Source organism: Bos indicus x Bos taurus, chromosome 15, assembly GCF_003369695.1.
Source record: "Bos indicus x Bos taurus breed Angus x Brahman F1 hybrid chromosome 15, Bos_hybrid_MaternalHap_v2.0, whole genome shotgun sequence".
Lineage (NCBI taxonomy): Eukaryota > Metazoa > Chordata > Mammalia > Artiodactyla > Bovidae > Bos > Bos indicus x Bos taurus.
This window is the reverse complement of record NC_040090.1, coordinates 54,765,795-54,784,709: the sequence shown is the minus strand read 5'-3', so window position 1 is coordinate 54,784,709 and position 18,915 is coordinate 54,765,795. Positions and strand designations below refer to the sequence as shown.

The window sequence follows — 18,915 nt, the reverse complement described above, 5'->3', positions numbered from 1 at the left end:
CCTCCCCCTACCTGGGGGCGGTGGTGGCCACCTTCTCCCCCGCAGAGTGGCAGCTGGTTCCCCTTGGCTGCTGGCTAGCAGAGCCCCGAGGCAGGCCTCAAGCTACGGGGCAGAGAGTGTGGGAGGACAGCAAGGGCCTGCAGCGGGTCAGGGACCCTCCCTGGGACCCAGGCCCCACACACACACACACTCAGGTCAGGATGGGGGACATCTCCCAGGGAACCCGGAGCTTCCTCCTCTCCATGGGGAGGGCCAGCCCTTACTTAGGTGGCTGACACAGTACTACAGACCCCCACACCCAGGAAGTCACCCCTCTCCTCCCAGGGCACCAGAATGTCCTTACAGCCCCTCCCCCAACCCCCAGGGAAAGTCTCTCCCAAGGAGGGGAGGTCAGGCCAGGCTGGGGGTGGGACTCTGGAGGCCCGGCCCTGGCACCCAGCGGAGGAAATTCCAGGCGGTAACTCCAGGCTGCCTTCAGGGCGGCCTGAGTGACCAGCAGCGGATCCAGCACTGTGGCTTTCTTCACCTAGCCCCTTTGCTCCTAGCCTCTGGCTACCTGGCCCTCCAACTGGCTTCAGCCCCGGCTCTAAGAGTTAGAGAGTAGGACCTGGGGAAACTCGGCACACCCTGGAAGAGCCTCTGGAGGAGCCTTGACTGGCCCTTTGGCCTGTCAGAGCCTTCTGGCCCCAGATCCTCGGGGGCAGCCCCCACAGTGTGGCTGCAGGTGGGCAGGCAGGGACACAGATGCCAGGTTAGAGCAGCCAGGCGCTCAACAGGTTGAGCCAGTCCCTGGAACAACCAGCCCCACCCCGGGGAGAGCAGGCCTGGCAGAGGCTCCCTGCCCGCGGCACCCAGCCTGTACCCGCTTGGCTCCCACGGCTGCCCACTTTCCCACGGTGTCATCCCCTCTGCCCCCTCCCCCACAAGTCGGCAACCTAGCAGAGCCCAGGGCTCCCGGCACTGGGAAAGGGTGCTGTTTTCCGGCACCCCTGGGTGCCCAGGCTCTTGGGGTGCCTCACTACCAGCAACCCAGGAGCCCCTAGAAGAGTCAACGTGGCATCAGGCCAAGGAGAACCCCAAAGCACACCCCACCTCCTTGGAAGCCTCTTCCAGTCCTGAGCAGACTGGACACCCAGACACCCTGGCTCCCCGCAGCTGCCCCCCCAGGGCGCTGGGACAGAGTGGCAGCCTGTGGCGCCAGAGGCCGTGTGGAGGGCCCCCAGTTCCCGCCTTGGACTCCCTGGAGGTGGGGCTGCTGTTCTGGGTGGCTCCCTCCACTCCTGCCAGAGCTGCCTGCAACCCTGGTCCTTTCCTTCCACCCAACTCCTGGGCTCCACGGAGCTCCATCCCAGCCCCTCCCCCTGCAGGCAGGCAGCCCCCTTTGCAGGCATCTCCTTTAATCTAAAGCAGGTGCCAGGCATTCCAGCCTTGCTGAGTCGACACTGCCACCCACTAGGCCTGTGCCCAGAAGGCTATTGCCCTGCCTGTTCATGGAAGTTGAGTCCCCAGCCCAGGGCTCCTGTTTAATTCACGTACCCAGAAACTGGGAGGCAGAAACTATCCAAAGAAAGCATGAGTGCCCAACACAGACTCAAAAAGCCAAGTTCACTAGGTCCCACATCATCACTGTTGTGATCACAAACACTAGTCCCTCTCCGGGACTCTGTCATCTCTTCCCACCTGGACCCTCAACCTCAGTACCTGGAGACTCACTGTGAGTCTCCATATGGCCCTCCAGAAGCCGTGTCCAGCGTGAGGGCCCTGCTAGCCCAAATACAGGGGTTACTCTGGATCCAAGACTATATATATTCTCTCCTTCAGTAGAGAGTGCTCCCCAACATTAGCCCTTGCCCCACCCCAATCTGGAGCAACACAGGTTAGCAGAGAACCTCCAGAGGGAAGTGGCCAGAAGGCTGATCTTCCAGGCCTGGTGCTCTAAGGCCAAGGAGCCTGATCAGCTGAGGGAGGGCAGCACCTTCCGTCCTGATACCAGACCTCCCTGCTCCTTACCTTTCTCTCCCATTCTCATCCTGTCCTGAGGCTTCTAGCAGCAGGCGCCTCAGAGCTGATACCAGAAAGACAGGGCCTGAACATGCTCTTCCCCTGGGGCCATGAAATCACGGTCCTGACCTAGAGAAGGCAGCCAAGCCAGTGCTGGGGGGCAGCAGACAAGCCAGGCAGCCCCAGCCCAGAAGAAGTGGCTGATCCTTGGAGAGGCTGAGGCCGGGGGAGAGCAAGGGAAGCGGAAGCCCACCCACCCTGCAGGTCTTATTCAGAGAGCTGCCCTCCTCCAGAGACATCAGCAGGGTTACAGCAGACACTGTGTGAAGACAGCTTTCCTAGGTAAAACAGGAAACCAAGGCCAAAGATCAAGGGGGCCTCCAAGCCCCTTTCCCAGGGCCCAATCACATGCCCCGCTCACCTCTCCCAGAATAACACTTTTCCTCCATGCAGCAGAGGCCCCCCAGACACAGACACAGACCCGCACCCCAAGCAGCAGACAGACAGAAGGAGGAGGGAGGAGGGGGTGTCAGAAAAACCCGGAAGGAAGGAAGCTGGACAGACAGATAGAAGCTGATCCTGGCTTCCCTGCTCCAGAGAGACACCCTCCAAACTCCCTGACCGTCAGGGACACCCTCCCTCTCAGCTCCTAAGAGGACCTCAGTGTCCCCTGAAACCAAATTCCAACAGCCCTGGGACAGGGCATACTCCAGCCAAGCAAGAAGCCCTAAGCCTCCCTTCTCTTCCTCACGTTACTCTCCCAAGAGCTCTCGGGACCAAGGCAGGGGCCATCTCCTCTGAGCCTGTGCAGAGACACCTCCAAGGAACTGTGTGACTGCCCCACCCCCCAACCAAGCCCACACCACTGAGTCTTGGGGAGACTTCTCTAGTCACAGCCCCTGCTGCTCCTAGACAGTGCTTGGGGGCAGAGGGGGACCCCCAGCAATCTCCAATCCCAGTGCACCTCCTTCCGGAGGCTCCTATCAGCCAGGAGAGGAGTGCTGGGGGCTGAGACCCAAGGGGTTGGCGAGCCTGAGAGGGGGACTACAACTCCCAGAAGCCCCCAGGGCAGGGTTGCTGCTCCAGCTGGCCCAAGGCCGGCCTTGTTCTCTGCGCTAGGGTGGCAGGGTCCCCTGGCTGCCCCTAAGCCTTCCCCCCTGTGCTCTGGGGCTGCCAACCTGATTGGGGACCCAAGAGTAGCCTCCGCTAACCCTGGGGGCGTCTCCCACCCCTTATACAGCTTGAGGGTGCGTGCCAGAGGGCCAAAGACAATCAAACTGTGTCCCCCCTCCCCAGTTCGAACTGGATCTCCCTCCTCGCGCCTCAGCTGGCCTGGCATGACTTTTCGCCCTCCGTCCCAGCCCACCCCTCACCTCGCGCGGGTCGGGGGTCCTCACGCCAGGCCGGAGTTGGACGCCATGACCAGGTCAGGGTCGGTGGGTGGATTGGGGTCCTCCTGCTCGCCAGTTGGAGGTGCGGAGGAAGGCGGGCAGGTGGTGATCTTTTGATCCTGGACGCCTTGATCTCAATACCAGCCCGGCCCGGGAGTGGGTATCCGGGGGTCGCTGGGAGCCTGGGTTCCTGCCTCCCAACCGCGGAGCATGGTCGTGGGTGCCGGGCAGCGGCGGGAGAGCGCGCGCACCCGCCCGGCTCGGGGCTCGGGGCTGGGGTCTCGGCCCCAACCTCACGGCTCCGGCTCCTGCTCCTCCTCCCTTCCTTCCTTCCTTCCTTCCTTCGCCTCCTCCTTTCACTTTCCCCGAGGCCCGCGGGGAAGGCGGGCGCGGGGCGGGGAGGGGTCTGTCTGGGCGCTTATTGTTGGTCGGACGCGGAGGGTCCGGGTCGCAGCCCCCGGGCGGCGCGGCGCCGGGGGACCCAGGCGTGCGGGTGTCCGGCCGGCTGGCTCCGGGCGGCGGCGGTGGTGCAGCGGCCCCGAGTCCGGGGCATGTCCGGCCACTGGCTCCGCCGCTCGCCGCCGCCTCCCCGGGCTCCCCTGCGCTGCCGGAGCCTCGCGCGCCCCTCCACTCGGCTCCGCTCCCCAGCCTGAATAAGCATCGGGGCTCTCTGGCTGCCTCCTTCTGCCTTCATACCAGAGCCCGGAGAGGCCCCTGTCAAAATAAGAGCTCCCCCATCTCGCTCGCCTCCTCGCCCAACCCGGCTCCCCCAGCCTCCCAGTGGTCTGACTCGGTAAGGCGCCCGGCCGGCTAGCGGGAGGCTGGTTGGCCGGGGGGCGGGGTGGGGGTTTCTCTCCCTCCCTCCACCCCATTCCCAAGGACTGGGCAGGAGACGTGCTAACAACATCTCAGGCTGGGGAGAGGTTTGACAAGCCTACCTGCCTATCTACACTGATTGGAAGCAGTGGGAGTTGCCTAGACCTCCCCACCCCACAGCGCGCGCACACACACACACACACACACACACACACACACTCCACTAAGTCCCCTCTTCATCGTACCCACCCACATTCATCATGCGCTGAACATCTCTTTATTCACTTTATTCATCGCTCTTTCCTAGTAGACCATGAGGTCCTTGAGGATGAGGACTGAATTTTTTCATCTCAATCCTCAGCAGAGTGCAATGTGGATACTAATAAAGTATTTGTGAAAATGAAACCTTTGTTTTCCTAAAAGAATTCTATCCCAAAGTGCTATGCAAAAACACCCAAGACCTTACAGGAGAATAGATCCAATGAAAAAGAAGTAAAGGGCTTTAAAAAAGCATTTCACATATGTTATATCAACGTTTGCCACAAACCTGTGAGAAATGTTATGGCCCCCGCACACTGATGAGGACACCAAGGCTTGCATTAGTTAAGGACTTCCTCAGGGTTACACTGATAGAAAGTGGCAAGCCAAGGACTAGAGTTTGGGTCTCTTTATCCCAGGGCACTTTCCCTGGATCCCACTGTACCCAAGCACCCAGAATTAATACCAAGAAGGAATAAGCATGGACACTTCAGGAAGGAAGGACACTAGCAAGCCCCTTTGCTCATGCGATTTGATTCCTCTGAGCTCTCCCCTGCTCTTGACCTCCTACTCTTTTGACCACCCATTACATCTATGTCATCCAGCTGAGTACCTACTTGCATGTTTTATCTTCACTCTCCTGTGTGCATGTCGTTGCCCCAAAGATTCTTGAGGGCCCAGACCATGCCTTCCATGCCTCTACATAAACCCACAGCACTCAAGTGCTGGGTTCATAATAGGGATCCAGTAAAAACCTATATGCAGGCCAGGAAGCAACAGTTAGAACTGGACATGGAACAACAGACTGGTTCCAAATAGGAAAAGGAGTATGTCACCCTGCTTATTTAACTTCTATGCAGAGTACATCATGAGAAGCGCTGGGCTGGAAGAAGCACAAGCTGGAATCAAGATTGCCGGGAGAAATATCAATAACCTCAGATATGCAGGGGGACACCACCCTTATGGCAGAAAGTGAAGAGGAACTAAAAAGCCTCTTGGTGAAAGTGAAAGAGGAGAGTGAAAAAGTTGGCTTAAAGCTCAACATTCAGAAAACGAAGATCATGGCATCTGGTCCCATCGCTTCATGGGAAATAGATGGGGAAACAGTGGAAACAGTGTCAGACTTTATTTTCCTGGGCTCCAAAAGCACTGCAATGGTGATTGCAGCCATGAAATTAAAAGACACTTACTCCTTGGAAGGAAAGTTATGACCAACCTAGATAGCATATTCAAAAGCAGAGACATTACTTTGCCAACAAAGGTCCGTCTAGTCAAAGCTATGGTTTTGCCAGTGGTCATGTATGGATGTGAGAGTTGGACTGTGAAGAAAGCTGAGCGCCGAAGAATTGATGCTTTTGAACTGTGGTGTTGGAGAAGACTCTTGAGAGTCCCTTGGACTGCAAGGAGATCCAACCAGTCCATTCTGAAGGAGATCAGTCCTGGATGTTCACTGGAAGGACTGATGCTAAAGCTGAAACTCCAGTACTTTGGCCACCTCATGCGAAGAATTGACTCATTGGAAAAGACTCTGATGCTGGGAGGGATTGGGGCAGAAGGAGAAGGGGACGACAGAGGATGAGATGGCTGGATGGCATCACCGACTCGATGGACATGAGTTTGGCTGAACTCCGGGAGTTGGTGATGGACAGGGAGGCCTGGTGTGCTGCAATTCATGGGGTCGCAAAGAGTCGGACACGACTGAGCGACTGAACTGTACTGAACTGACTGAAATACTCACTTGATGGGTTGATGGTACCTGGAGTTGAGCGCTGAGCAAGGTCTGGGGAGGCACAGGTAGAAAAGGGGGAGAAACCCTGAGAGAAGATAACATTCCCTGTGGGTGCCTAACATTGACATTTACAAAGCATTTTCATACACATTATCTCTTGATCCTGCTTTGAGCCAATCAACAAAACTTTGACAAGTATCTATTATCTGCTATGCTAAGATCAAGCTGGGTCAGGGATTGAATCATCACAGCTCTATGAGGTAGGTATTATTCTCACTTAAACAAAAAGAAAACTAAAGCCCAGAGAGGCTCAGCTCTGGTATAAAAGATCTCAGAGCCTAGGATGGTACCTGACCCATAGAAGTAGGGTTTCATCTCCTCTCCCCTCTCTAGGTCCTGAGGGTATAAGATGAGCCACAAGACAAGAAGGTTATTTCTCAAAGAAGATTTGCTTGTTAGAAGGAAGGGTCCATTCAATTACTTGGGTCAGTTTCCCATTTACATACATGACAAGACACACGGGTTGATTATCTATTTGGCACCATGCGGGTTCATAGCAGGTCCAGAAAACAATGTTTGTAGCAGGGAATGATGGCCATGTTGCAAGGGGTCAGTTAATTGTGGCACACTGTAAGTTCCAGTGTATTCGGCATGTCCGTGGAGGTGCCATGTAGAGCACTCCCTTGGGTGGGGCTGTGACTCATTGCCCCAGCGTAGGTTCCAGGTTGGGATGCGGAGCCCTAGCTCTGGGCAGCCACGAGTTCTGGGTGGAACCCTGGAGAGAGCGAGGAGGAGAGGAGAGAGGCCGGTGGCCCATTGCTGGAATAGAGTGGCTCCCTCTACTGGCAAGTTCGGGGAATCACCGTTTGTTTTCCCATATCTCTGTGTCACTATGTCACGAGGAGTGTCACAGGTGTGTCAGCGAGTGTCGGTGGAAGTTCGGGCATGGGTATCGTTGTGTGAGAGTGCCTGTTCGTGGTGCAGTGTGGGTGAGCCAGCGTTATGCGGGTCTGTTTCTGGAACCACAACGTGTACACACAACAACATTTTGTAATGCAATTAACTTTTGGGGTGGGGGTAGTGGGTGGGCGGTGTTAGGGCTATTGATTATTTGAGATTTCTACCTGGGATGACGAGGATGAAAGGACCCTCCAGCTGGTACTCATCGCCGATCTCGGGCAGGTGGGAGGAATTCTGAACTGGGGAACAGTTCCTGGGAAGGGACTCTATCCCCTAAGCTACAAAAAATCCAAGAAAGGGTTAACTTTGAACCCCCACAGTGACTTCAATCATTGGCTCAGAGCACTGTCAGTCAGCTTCCTGGGGCGGGGCTTGTGGGGGCCGCCTTCAGACTGCCCAGCGCCCCTCACTTGCCCCTAGACCCCCAACTTGGTTTCACCTCTGGGCTGCAGTCACACCCCCCACCTTGATGAAGACACCTTCCTGAGCCCTGGAGAAGGAGCGGATCTGGGCATCCTGGCTTCTCCACTCACTCCAGCTGCCTGGCTTCCTGATAGATGGTGATTATTATATAATAGACCTGCTGGACAGAGCCGTGCCAGAGCTCGGAACACTTTGCCCCTCCTCGAAGCCTGCCCCAGGGCCTGGCACCAGCAGCACAGGGCCCGCCGCCCAGCTCCACCGGCGCCCCCGGCACCGCCTCCACTCCGGGGCGGGAGACCCCTGGGCCGCCCTCCCCGGTGGCCTTTGGGGCCACGTCCTGGGACGGGGCGGGCGCCAGGCTGGGAGTCCGGCGGGCGCCCAGCAGGTCTCAGGGTTGGCCTGAGGAGTACGGTGTTACCAGCGCCTCTCCAGAATTGTGGGACCCACTTGGCCCCTTCCAACCTGAACTTGGAACTTGGGAGCCAATAGAGGTGGGGATTGGGGGCGTAGGGACCAGGGTCGGATTGGGGGAGTTTGGAAAACGTGCGGGGGCAGGGAGAGGGAGGCTGGGAAAGGGGGCGACAGGGGCAGTGGGGGAGGGACTCTTATCCTGACAGGGCTCCCTCCTTCCCCGACTGGAGGGTTTGGAAAAACTGAGCAGGCAGCCAAGGCTTGGCTGGAAATTCTGCAGCCCACCCTCCTGGGGACACAAAGCTGGAGGGCGGAGGCAGGGCGGCGGGGGAGAGAGCACGACCCCGGGGAGGGCAGGGCCTCTTTTGGGGCTGGGGGCCTAGGGGCCAGGTCCCTGGGGAGGGGGTTCCTGGCGCTGTCTCCCTGCAGTCTGCTTACCCTTGTCCTCTACCCCCTCCTTCCCCCCTTCCTCCCCCTCCCTGGCTCCAGTCTTTGCAGATTGCAGGCAGACTTAACTCCTTGAGCGCCAGCCCGGTGGACTCCTAGGTGGTGACGCTTGTGAGGGAGGGCAAGAGGGAGGGACTCCAGACCCCACTCCCACCCACGGCTTAACACCTTGTGGCCCAGAACGCAGTCTCTGGAACTCGGTCTTGTCAGAGCCCTGGAAAGCTGCCTAATCTTCGAAAAGCGACCCACAAAAACCGTCACCTGAGAGCTGCGTAACCCAGTCCGCTCTTCTGCCAAATCTTAACTGTCTTACCCTCCCCCGCCACCCTAACCCTCGGTGCCTCTTCCTCCTCCCTTTGGCCGCCCTCCCGCCGCCACCCCGACTAATTGCTGCAAAGAGCCCTGACTGATAGAAGGCTGCAGGGAACCCGGAAGTCTGGGTGCCGTGGTGGCCTCGGCGTTCTCATCCCGCCCGCGAGGCCCCGCACAGGTGACCGCAGCCCGGGGCCTCTTTGGATTCCAGAGGGCGCCTTCACCCATCTGCGGGGAGTAGCTACCCAACCGAGGCGGGGAATGCTAGCCTCCCCCAGCCCCAGCTAGGACAAGAGCCCGAGGAGCCGAAACCCTGACTTCACTTCCACCCTAGCCCCTCCTAAGCAGCACTTCCTCCGCCGTCAGATTTGCGCGCCCAGTTCGGGCAAGGAAGACTCTGCCTGAAGGCAGTGCCTCAGTCTAGGCAGGAAGGGGTTAACGGAGCTCCCAGGCGCCCTGTGAGAGCCAGGTGAGGCACCGCCCATCTTGGCCTTCAGGTGTGCCTGTGGGGAAGCGGAGGGACGCTGACCTCAGGGCTGCTCTTTTGCCCCCTGGTGGCTACACCTGGCTTAGCAGTCCCTGGCAAAAGCACTCAGGTGGGGATTGGTGGAAGGAAAACTTTGGAGACTGCTCGAGTACTCCTTCTGCAGGAGCAGCACCTTCGGAGAGACAGAGGATGCTCTGGGGAGGCTGGTGGAGCTTCCACAATCCCTGCCATGCCATCCTCACTTATCAGGCTGCCTCAATAACTTCCAGATGTTTGCCCTAGGGACTCTACTTGTGGGTCCCAGGTGCCCAGACACCTGGAGGAGGATAGGAAAAAATAGAAGACACCCTATCCTGCCAGAATCTCAGCCTAATGAAGGGGGGCAGTAGAGGGAAGCTGTCCCTCATCTTCTTTTCTATGTCCCAGGCCTTCCCAGAACTCCCTGCAGTCTGCTTCCCTCCAGACCCCAGCAGCAAAAGCAGACCTCTAGCCAGGCTTCAACACTCCTATCAGCTACATGATTCCCCCATCAGTGTCCCTCCCCCAAGCTCAGTTGCCTTCAGATTTCTCCTCCATTAAGGAGGCCTCTTGATGGATTTGAGGTGCTGACAACGATTTCTTCCTATCGCAGGCAGGGCTAACACCTTTCCTCCCCTCTACCCAGAAACCCTCCCAGGTTAGCAGAGGCTGTGACGTTCAAGGGTTCCTTTCTCCATTTTTCCCCCTAATTGCCTCACTTCCTTCCCTCCCCCATTTCCCATTATCTTCTATCTAAGACTTCCTTTCCCACAAGCAGTTCACCCAACCAAGGACAATCCTGTTCTACTTGGAGGCTATGATACCTGACTCCTCCAGGAATCCTTCTCTGACATCTACTTATTTGTTCAAAAAATATCTATTGAGGACTTCCCTGGTGGTCCAGGGGTTAAGAATCTGAAGGCCAAGGCAGGGCACATGGGTTTTATTGCTTGTCGATCCCTGGTCTGGGAAGATACTACATGCAGCGGAACAACTAAGCCCGTGCACCAACTCCTGAGCCAGTGCTCTTGAGCCCTTGCTCTGAAACAAGGGAAGCCCGCCCACCGCAACTAGCAGAGTAGCCCCTGCTCACCAGCCAACATGCGCAGTGGCAAAGACGCAGGCCAGATAAAAATAAAAATGAATTTTAAAAATAAATAAATATTTTTTTAAAAAAGAGAGAGATCGCCAAGGCTACATTCCCCAACAATCCATTTCTATTAAGTTCTCCAAGTTCCAAAAGAAAGGAGACTAGCTGGAAAGCCAAGAGCATATGACCTTGGACTAGTCAGTCTCATCTCTGGACCTTAGTTTCTTCAAAAAACAAGGGAGTTGGATGCGCTTATCTCCAGGCTCTTTTTTATCAAGAAGATAGCAGTTAAATAGCAGGCTTAGTTTGTTCAGAGAAAAACAATCACGTGGCTCTGGCCAGCTTGGGAATAGAAGGCAGAGTTCATAAGCCTAGGAAAGGCTGGCGGAGGCAGGGCCTAGAGAAAGCCACTTGAGTCACCTCCTACTCACTTACCAGGTTGCCTGGCAGTTGTGAATCCTGGGAACATTTAATTCTTGTCATCAACTCAAAGCAAGAACCTTTCTGAGGTTGTGCTAGAAGGGGTGAGCCCTGGGGGACAGCACCCCCTAAATATCAATATAATGAAGCTGCATTAATTTGCTCTTCCCTCACTCAGCCACGTCCAACTCTTTGTGATCCCATGGACTGCAGGTTCCTCGTCCATGGGGATTCTCCAGGCAAGAATACTGGAGTGGGTTGCCATTCCCTTCTCCAGGGGATCTTCTTGACCCAGGGATGGAACCTGCATCTCCTGTGTTTCCTGCATTGCAGGCAGATTCTTTACCATTTGAGCTACTAGGGAAGCCCATGTAGCACCACAGAGCTTTTATTTTGAAGAGATAGGATGTTCAGAGGTAAGGAAACTGAGGCAGAGGGTGGTAAAAGGACAGGCCTGAAATCACATGGCTGGTGAGTGACAGCTGGAAGGGGCGCCCGGGTCTCCTCACTCCCAGTCCAGACTCTTTCCACGACACCACTGCAGCACTTGCTTCCAACTTTCCATTGGACTTCTTCCTGCGTCTGGCTCATTTCCCTGTGAGGCCATAAGATCTGGGAAGGCAGGCTTGGCCTCCTTATCTGGACATCCCCCAGAGCCTGGTACATGGCTCTGAACAGAGGGAGGGGTACTCAGAACTCCCAGTCTCCCAGCCACCCTTTCCTCTCTCATCATGACCCTATTTACATGCACGTAGATTTCTGACTCAATCTAAAAAGGCATCCCAGGATTGTAGACAGAGCCTTGGGCCAGGCATATTCCCAGGCCTAAAATCTGCTCTGTGACTCTGAGCAAGTTGATTAACTTCCCTGGGCCTCGTTTTCACCATCTGTCGAGACCTATAGCAAATTCTAACTCCAGGAGCATTTGTAACTTGAAATCTCTGATTAGGATGTGTTTTTTAAAGCTATAACTCTGAAGTAGGGTAAAAGCTTAAACCTTTCTGCCTTTTCGGGCTTCCCCAGTGGCACAGATAGTAAAGAGTCTGCCTGCAATGCAGGAGACCTGGGTTGAATCCTTGGGTCAGGAAGATCCCCTGGAGAAGGAAATGGCAATCCACTCCAGTATTCTTGCCTGGAAAAATCCCATGGACGGAGGAGCCTGGAAGGCTACAGTCCATGGGGTCTCAAAGAGTCAGACACAACTGAGCAACTAACACTTTCAGTTCACTTTCTGCCTTTTTGCAGGACCCCATAACCCCAGGACTATGTCCGCTCTATCTGCAGAAACTAGGTGCTGCTTGATGCAGGCTCTGATACCTTGATACCATGCCAGGTTGTATGAAAGTGACAAATGTGTAGCCTGAGTGTATTCTGGGGTCCCAAATAACGAGAATAATCTCGAAAAGGAATCACAGTTTTTACTTGTATCTCTTTTTTTTTCTTTTTTTAAATTTTTATTGGACTATAGTTGCTTTACAATGTTCTTTCAGTTTCTTCTGTGCCACTACAGGTAAAGAACTCACCTGCCAATGCAGGTTAGATGTAAGAGACTCCAGTTTGATCCCTGGGCCAGGAAGATCCCCTGGAGAAGGGCATGGCAACCCACTCCAGTGTTCTTGCCTGGAGAATCCCGTGGACAGAGGAGCCTGGCAAGTTGCAGTCCATGGTGTCCTGAAGAGTCAGACAGGACTGAAGCAACTTAGCACAGCACTGTACAGCAAAGTGAATCAGCTATATGTATACATATAGCCCCTCCCTTTTGGACTTCCTTCCCATTCAGGTAACCACAGAGCAGTATTTACTTTTATCTCTTGAAGGTGGTCCAGTTCTTAACCTACAGCACATCTTGTTCAAATTCCCTTTCCTCTTCTATTCTGCTAAACCTTGCAACAGTTAAATTGCTCACTGCAAACCCAAAATCAGTCCCCTTCTCTGCCTCTCTCTGTTCTTTATATTCAAAAAGGTTTTCTGTCTCTTTCACCAGTCACCTTCTTTTTACTTTTTCCTAGAGTAGCTTAGCCTCTCAGGTTTCATTATTTCCTTTTTTCCTTCACCCATTACCCAGATTCTCCCTAACACACAAGAAAGTTACCTGTCTTCTGTCTCTCTAGTCTTATCTGTCACCTCCTATTCTCCCAGCTCTATGTTACAAAAGCCCTGAGCAGGCCACGACAAGATTTCCAACAACAAATGAGGGATAAAATTATCTCGGGGGTGAGGGGCTGCAGGGCAGAGGGAGTCTGAGAACAGTCATTGGTTAATAAGTTTTTATCCTGTAACAGATAATAAAGGCACCTGCCCTAAAGAAGCTTATAAAATGGGGACAACTAAAGAACAATAAAAGATGCTAAAGCATTAAAAGATGCGGGGTTGATGCAACCTGCACTGGTTGCATCCTTTGGTCGACATGGAAGAGAAACAGGAAACTGACCTCAGGTACCAGGGAGCACAGAGGTGAGGGGCGCAGATGGAGCCGAAGCAGGAGGAATCACAGATCCTGGTGGGAAGGGGTCTCAAAGACCAACTGCTGCTGCTGCTGCTGCTAGGTCGCTTTAGTCGTGTCTGACCCTGTGCGACCCCATAGACGGCAGCCCACCAGGCTCTGCCATCCCTGGGATTCTCCAGGCAAGAACACTGGAGTGGGCTGCCATTTCCTTCTCCAATGCATTAAAGTGAAAAGTGAAAGTGAAGTCGCTCAGTCGTGCCAACTCTTCGAGACCCCATGGACTGCAGCCTACCAGGCTCCTCCATCCATGGGATTTTCCGGGCAAGAGGTACTGGAGTGGGTTGCCATTGCCTTCTCTGTCAAAGACCAACTACCTAACTCTAATTCTTGCTGATTCTCAACTCTCTGTTAACATCCCAAGCAAGCAGTATATCAGCATCTTGATGAATATCTCTAGTAATGGGACAGTCCGTTCCACTTATGAACATCTGTTTTTCCTTCCTTTGAGCTGAATTCTATCTCCTAGTGGTCTCTATTCATTAGTCCATGAATTACCTCCTGGCCCTTCATATATCTAAAGCTTTAATGATTTCAGACTCTTCTTTTCTCTGGCCTAAACATTCCCAGTTCACTAATGTTATGCCCACAATGACACCTGGCCTGCTTAAAGTAAAGCAGGACTATCAATCCTCTCCTTTATTCCAAAAACTATACCTCTATTAATATGGCTTAAACTTGGATTCACTTTTGGTGACCATGTTACGATGATGACTCGGACTGAATTTACTAACCCCCCCGATTCTGTTTTACCTGAACTGCCTCTAAGACACGTGTAGTCTCTGTGTGTTGCTGAGATCTTACACAGATCTCTGATCATTTCATCTTGTTAGGTTTTCCTACCATCCTACGCATGGAGATGATATTTGGATCCTTACCCTGTCTTTCAAAGCGTTTACTATACCTTGAGGTTTATCTCTGTGAAATGTGATACTATATTTTCATATACACTATCTAAAAAATATTTAACAGGACAGAGATGAAAGCAAGTCCTAAAGCAAACAAATGTTCCTGGTTGATACCAGTCCATGTCATACTGAGAAGCAGCAAGATCCAGGGTCTTGTAGGTGGAATGGGTCAGATCATAATGAACCTCACAAGCCTAATAGAAGATTAAGAAAGTCAGAAGGCTCAGAACCACAACAGAGTTTTTGAGTAGAAGAGTGACATGGAAGCAGACTATAGGTATAGCAACAGAATAAAACACTAACTGTGGAACTCCACAGATCTGGACTTGAGTCCTAGCCTTATTGCTTACTAGCTGTAGAACTTGGACAAATTAACCACTCTGAGCATCAATTCCTTCTTCTGTAAAATGATACCTACTTTATAGTTTAGGGTGAAGATTAAATTAAATGACATATATGAAGAGCCTAATACATAATGGGTGTTCAATAAATCAGGCTTTCCCAGATGGCTCAGTGGTAAAGAATTCACCTGCCAACGTAGGAGACGTCGGTTTGGTCCCTGGGTAGGGAAGATCCCCTAGAACATGGCAATCCATTCCAGTATTCTTGCTGGGAAATCCTATGGACAGAGGAGCCTGGCAGGCTACAGTCCACGAGGTCGCAAAGAGTCAGACATAACTGAGCACGCACACTTAAATCAGGTAGACAAAAAAAGGAGAGAAGAAAGTCATGTTTCAGATGGGTTTGGTTTCTAAGAGGAGACTATCTTTCTAGGAGGCCCAGGAGAGAATGAGGCTATAGGGAGAGCCCCAAATGACTCACTGGGCACTTGGTCTCAGGTCATCTAGATGAAAGGGTACAGGGATAGAAGCAGATTCTCCTCTTACAAAGAATTGATACCTCTTGAACTCTAGTTACATATGGAGGATGGCAGAGAGAGAGGACTCACAGGTAGCACCAATGTTTTTACACTGGGTGGTGATGAGGAAGTACTGTAAGGAGGGGTGATGGTGTTCAGAAGACAGGTTCATGGTTAGAGTTGTTGAATCAAGCATGATGAGATGTATACCCTGGTTCTGACCCCGAGGATGTAAGAGACTTGAGTAAAGCCTGGAGAGAAGTCAGAGCCAGATTCATGTATTTGGGACACACCCCATGCCAGTGGGTGTTGTAGGCATGGCGTGAGGTCTCTGAGGGTGAGTTGGGAAGTGAACCAAGGACTGTGCCATGCAGGACCTCCCAGAGCCACACTGATTCTGTTTGGGACTGAAGAAACTGTCTGATCCCGTGCCCCCACTCCCATTTCCTGCCCCCTGGTCAGAATTGAATAGAGAGGAGACCTTCCATCCACCTTCGCATCACTGACCTCTGTCCAGAGCCCACGGAAACCCAAACTGTGTCCCTCCACAACCCTCTGCTTTTCTACCCTGATGTCAGAAGGAATTCAAGCTCTTGTCCAGCCAATAGACTCTAGCTTGTTGCTATAATCCTGGACTTGAGAAGGAAAAGACGAAGGGGAAGGTGTAGACACAGGGGTAGGCAGGGACAAAGTGAGCTGCAAGAGAGAAACAGAAAAGCTGAAGGGTGGGGTGGGGGAGGTGGGGGAGTGGGGAAAGGTGAGCACCATGGGTACAGGAAAAGGCAGACTGATAGAAGAGAAAACAAGACTCAAGGAGGGGGGCAGAAAAAAAGATTTGCTGAGAAACTGATGAAGTGCAACTGAGAAAACTGTTGCCATGGTGATGGGTCCAGAGGAGGGAGTAGGAATATAAATTGGATTATGAGTTGGGGGAGTGAAGAGGGCGGGTTGCTCAAGATCCAGAGGCAGTGTCCCCACCTCAGGCCCTCCCCACCAGACCTCCTTAATCCATAGGAATGCCTTTCTCAGAGGTCTTGTGTGGCCAGTGGGGAGGCCAGTGGGGAGCGAGGAGTGAAGGAGGGCCCCAGGCACCCCCCTACCCCGGGCTTCCTAGGCTCTTGGAGAGTTTGCTCCATAGACCCTAGTTTCTGTCATTCTACCTCTTCATCAGTGAAGAGAGGGTAGGGAACTTGTTTTAAGCACCTACTATGTGCCAAACACTGTGTTGGGCACCTCAGGCGTTGTTACATTCCGTCTGCAGCACAGCCCTTGGAGGTAGATTTGATCGCCTCCACTGGTAGGCAGGAAACTTCGAACAAGGCCCCAGGCTGGCAAGCAGCAGCCAGAGTGGGGCACAGTGGAGCCCATCTCCTCCAAAGCCATTTCCTCCCTTCCTAGCCCTCTGCCTACCTTGTAGAACCTGTGTCGAGGTCCCTGGCTTTTCCTGCACCCACTTCGGACTGGACGGGGCAGGATGGGCGCTGTTGGGGGTGGGGAGGGGAGGGGTAGATGAGTTAGGGGCTCTCATCCTGTTCTGAGAGATAGAGTTGGGGAAACCGGAGGAAAATACACCACAGCGGCCAGACTCTGGGCTCAGTGGGAGGCGCCGGGGTGCTCTGAGCTCCGGGCTGCGGGAGTCGGGAGGAAGGGCTGAGGTGGGGAGGACGGGCTGAGGCGGGGAGGACCGTGGGAGTGGGGGAAGCGCAGAGGCCAGACCATTTCCGGCAGTGCTGCGGGGGAACTCCAGTGCGGCCACGTGGGGAGCCGGGGAACCGGCGGTCTCGGTTTGCAAGTCTCTGAGCTAGTGAGCCAGAGGGACCGGGGGCTGGTATTTGACTGCAGGTCCCTGCAAGTGAAGTGCCTGGAGGGGGCGAAGCGGGGCGCGGCTTCCCTCCCCCTCCCTCGGGCTTCTGTACAAATAACAGTTTTGCAAAGGGCACCGTAGCTGATGCGCATATTAAACAGGGCCTGGGGAGGTGGGAGAAGGCCAAGTCTGGGGCTGTGGCCTGGGCAGTTCTGCCAAGACCACCCCTCCCCCTCAGGAGGGTGCCCTGGGATTCAAGGGGATTCTGGCCCTCTGGCCCACCTGGCTACCTTGAAACAACTCTCTCTGGGGGCTGGCTTGAGCCACACCCTAACCAGGAAGTGTGTGTGTGTGTGTGTGTGTGTGTGTGTGTATAATGTGTGTGCCTGTAATGGCTCCAGCTTGTCTCTGAGCTGGAGATCCCAGGTCCCTGCCCCCCACCCCTGTAGAGGAGGTTGAGGAGGGGGGCGGGGGCGGGGGTAAAGCTCCTTCCTCCTGAGGCCTGAGGGAAAGCTGATCTAGATCAACGCACTTCTGTTGCTTCATTTCACACCATCTCTTCCACAAGCCACCAACATCCAGGATGGCCCTCCTGACCCCACAGGTTTGAGACCCAAAAGGGTTTGGACTGAAGGAGGGTGGGGCTTGAGAAAAAGCCTCTTCGGTGTCCTCCTTCACACCTGCCCTCCCCAGACTGTCTGGTCAACTAGCCCTTTGCCGAGCCTCAGACCCAACTCCTCCCAGACCTGCCAGCCTTCAACACCCTCATGCCCAGCCCAGTCCCCCTCACTCAGGAGTACCCCTAGTCTGAAGCAGTCCCCATGACTCCTACTTGCCACATGCAAAGAGCACACGTCATGGCTCTTTATTTGCTGAGCACCAACTAGATGGGGAGCATGCCTCCTAGAAATGTTCTCCTTTCTGTACCTGGGATACCTCTCCTGGTTCTTCTCTTTTCCTTTTGGGAAGCTTCTCAGTCTCCTCAGTTGGCACTGAAGGTAAAGAATCCGCCTGCCAATGCAGGAGACAAAAGAGACTCAGGTTCAGTCCCTGGGTCAGGAAGATTCCCCTGAGAAGGAAATGGCAACCCACTCCAGTATTCTTGCCTGGACAATCCCATGGACAGAGGAGCCTGGCGGGCTACAGTCCATAGGGTCGCCAAGAGTCGGACACATTTGAAGCTACGAAGCATGCGTGCACTCACGCACTCAATCTCCTTTGCAGGCTCCTCTGTTCCTCTGCCCATAGTATTGGTGTTCCCTAGTTTCTCTCCTTGACCTTGTCCTCTTACTTGGCACATCCTTCTCTCCAAGATTGCAGCTGTCACACCTGAGCCGACAACCCTTGGGGCTCCAGAAAACGCACCCGCCCACCTTCCATACACTCCACCTGGGTGTCCTCCAGCACCTCAACTCAGCAAGTTCAGTGATCTCCACCCCCTTTCCACAAATCTGCCCCTCCCACCCCGACGCGTGCCCAGCTAGTGACGCTGCCATCCTCCACCCAGATGCCCCAGCCAGGACCTGGGAAGCATCATTAATTAACTCTGTTCTTCACCCCTCTCCACAGCCTTCCCAGCCCAACCATCACCCCCAAATCTCCTCTTCTATCATCTTTTGCCTGGAATCTTATCTCCACAGCGTATCAGAGATGTCCAAAATATCTCCCAGCTGTTCAGCCAACAAAATCTCTGCATTGCAGCAAAAGCCATCTTTATAAGATACAAATCTGATCATGACGCTCTCCAGGTTAAAACCTTTCAAGGGCTTCCTTTTAGCCTTAGGATAAAAATTAAAATTGCTTAGAACTTTCCTGGTGGTCCAGCGGTTGACAGTCCACCTGCAGTGCAGGAGACACGGGTTCAATCTCTGGTCCAGGAAGATTCCACATACTTTGGAGCAACTAAGCCCATGCACCATGACTACTGAACCCCAAGCACCCTAGGGCCAGAGTTCCACAAGAGAAACCACCGCAATGAGAAACCCATGCACCGCGACTAGAGTAGCCCCCATTCACCACAACTAGAGAGCCCACGTGCAACAATGAAGACCCAGCACAGCCAAAAATAAATCATATTT

General features: G+C 53.9%; 1 protein-coding gene across 6 annotated transcripts in view; it reads right to left on the bottom strand.

The window, feature by feature from the left end:
- The window catches only part of BCL9L (BCL9 like), a 28,086-nt gene extending 24,266 nt beyond the window's left edge, over positions 1-3,820 (bottom strand). For 2 of the 6 annotated variants that reach the window (XM_027563549.1, XM_027563544.1), the window contains exon 1: positions 3,375-3,727. The gene's annotated coding sequence lies outside the window, so the exon portion shown is untranslated. Of the gene's footprint in view, positions 1-2,010; positions 2,587-3,374 lie in introns of those variants that run through there. The other 4 variants (XM_027563547.1, XM_027563550.1, XM_027563548.1 and 1 more) reach the window with 4 other exon arrangements.
- Between the last annotated feature and the right edge of the window lie 15,095 nt (positions 3,821-18,915).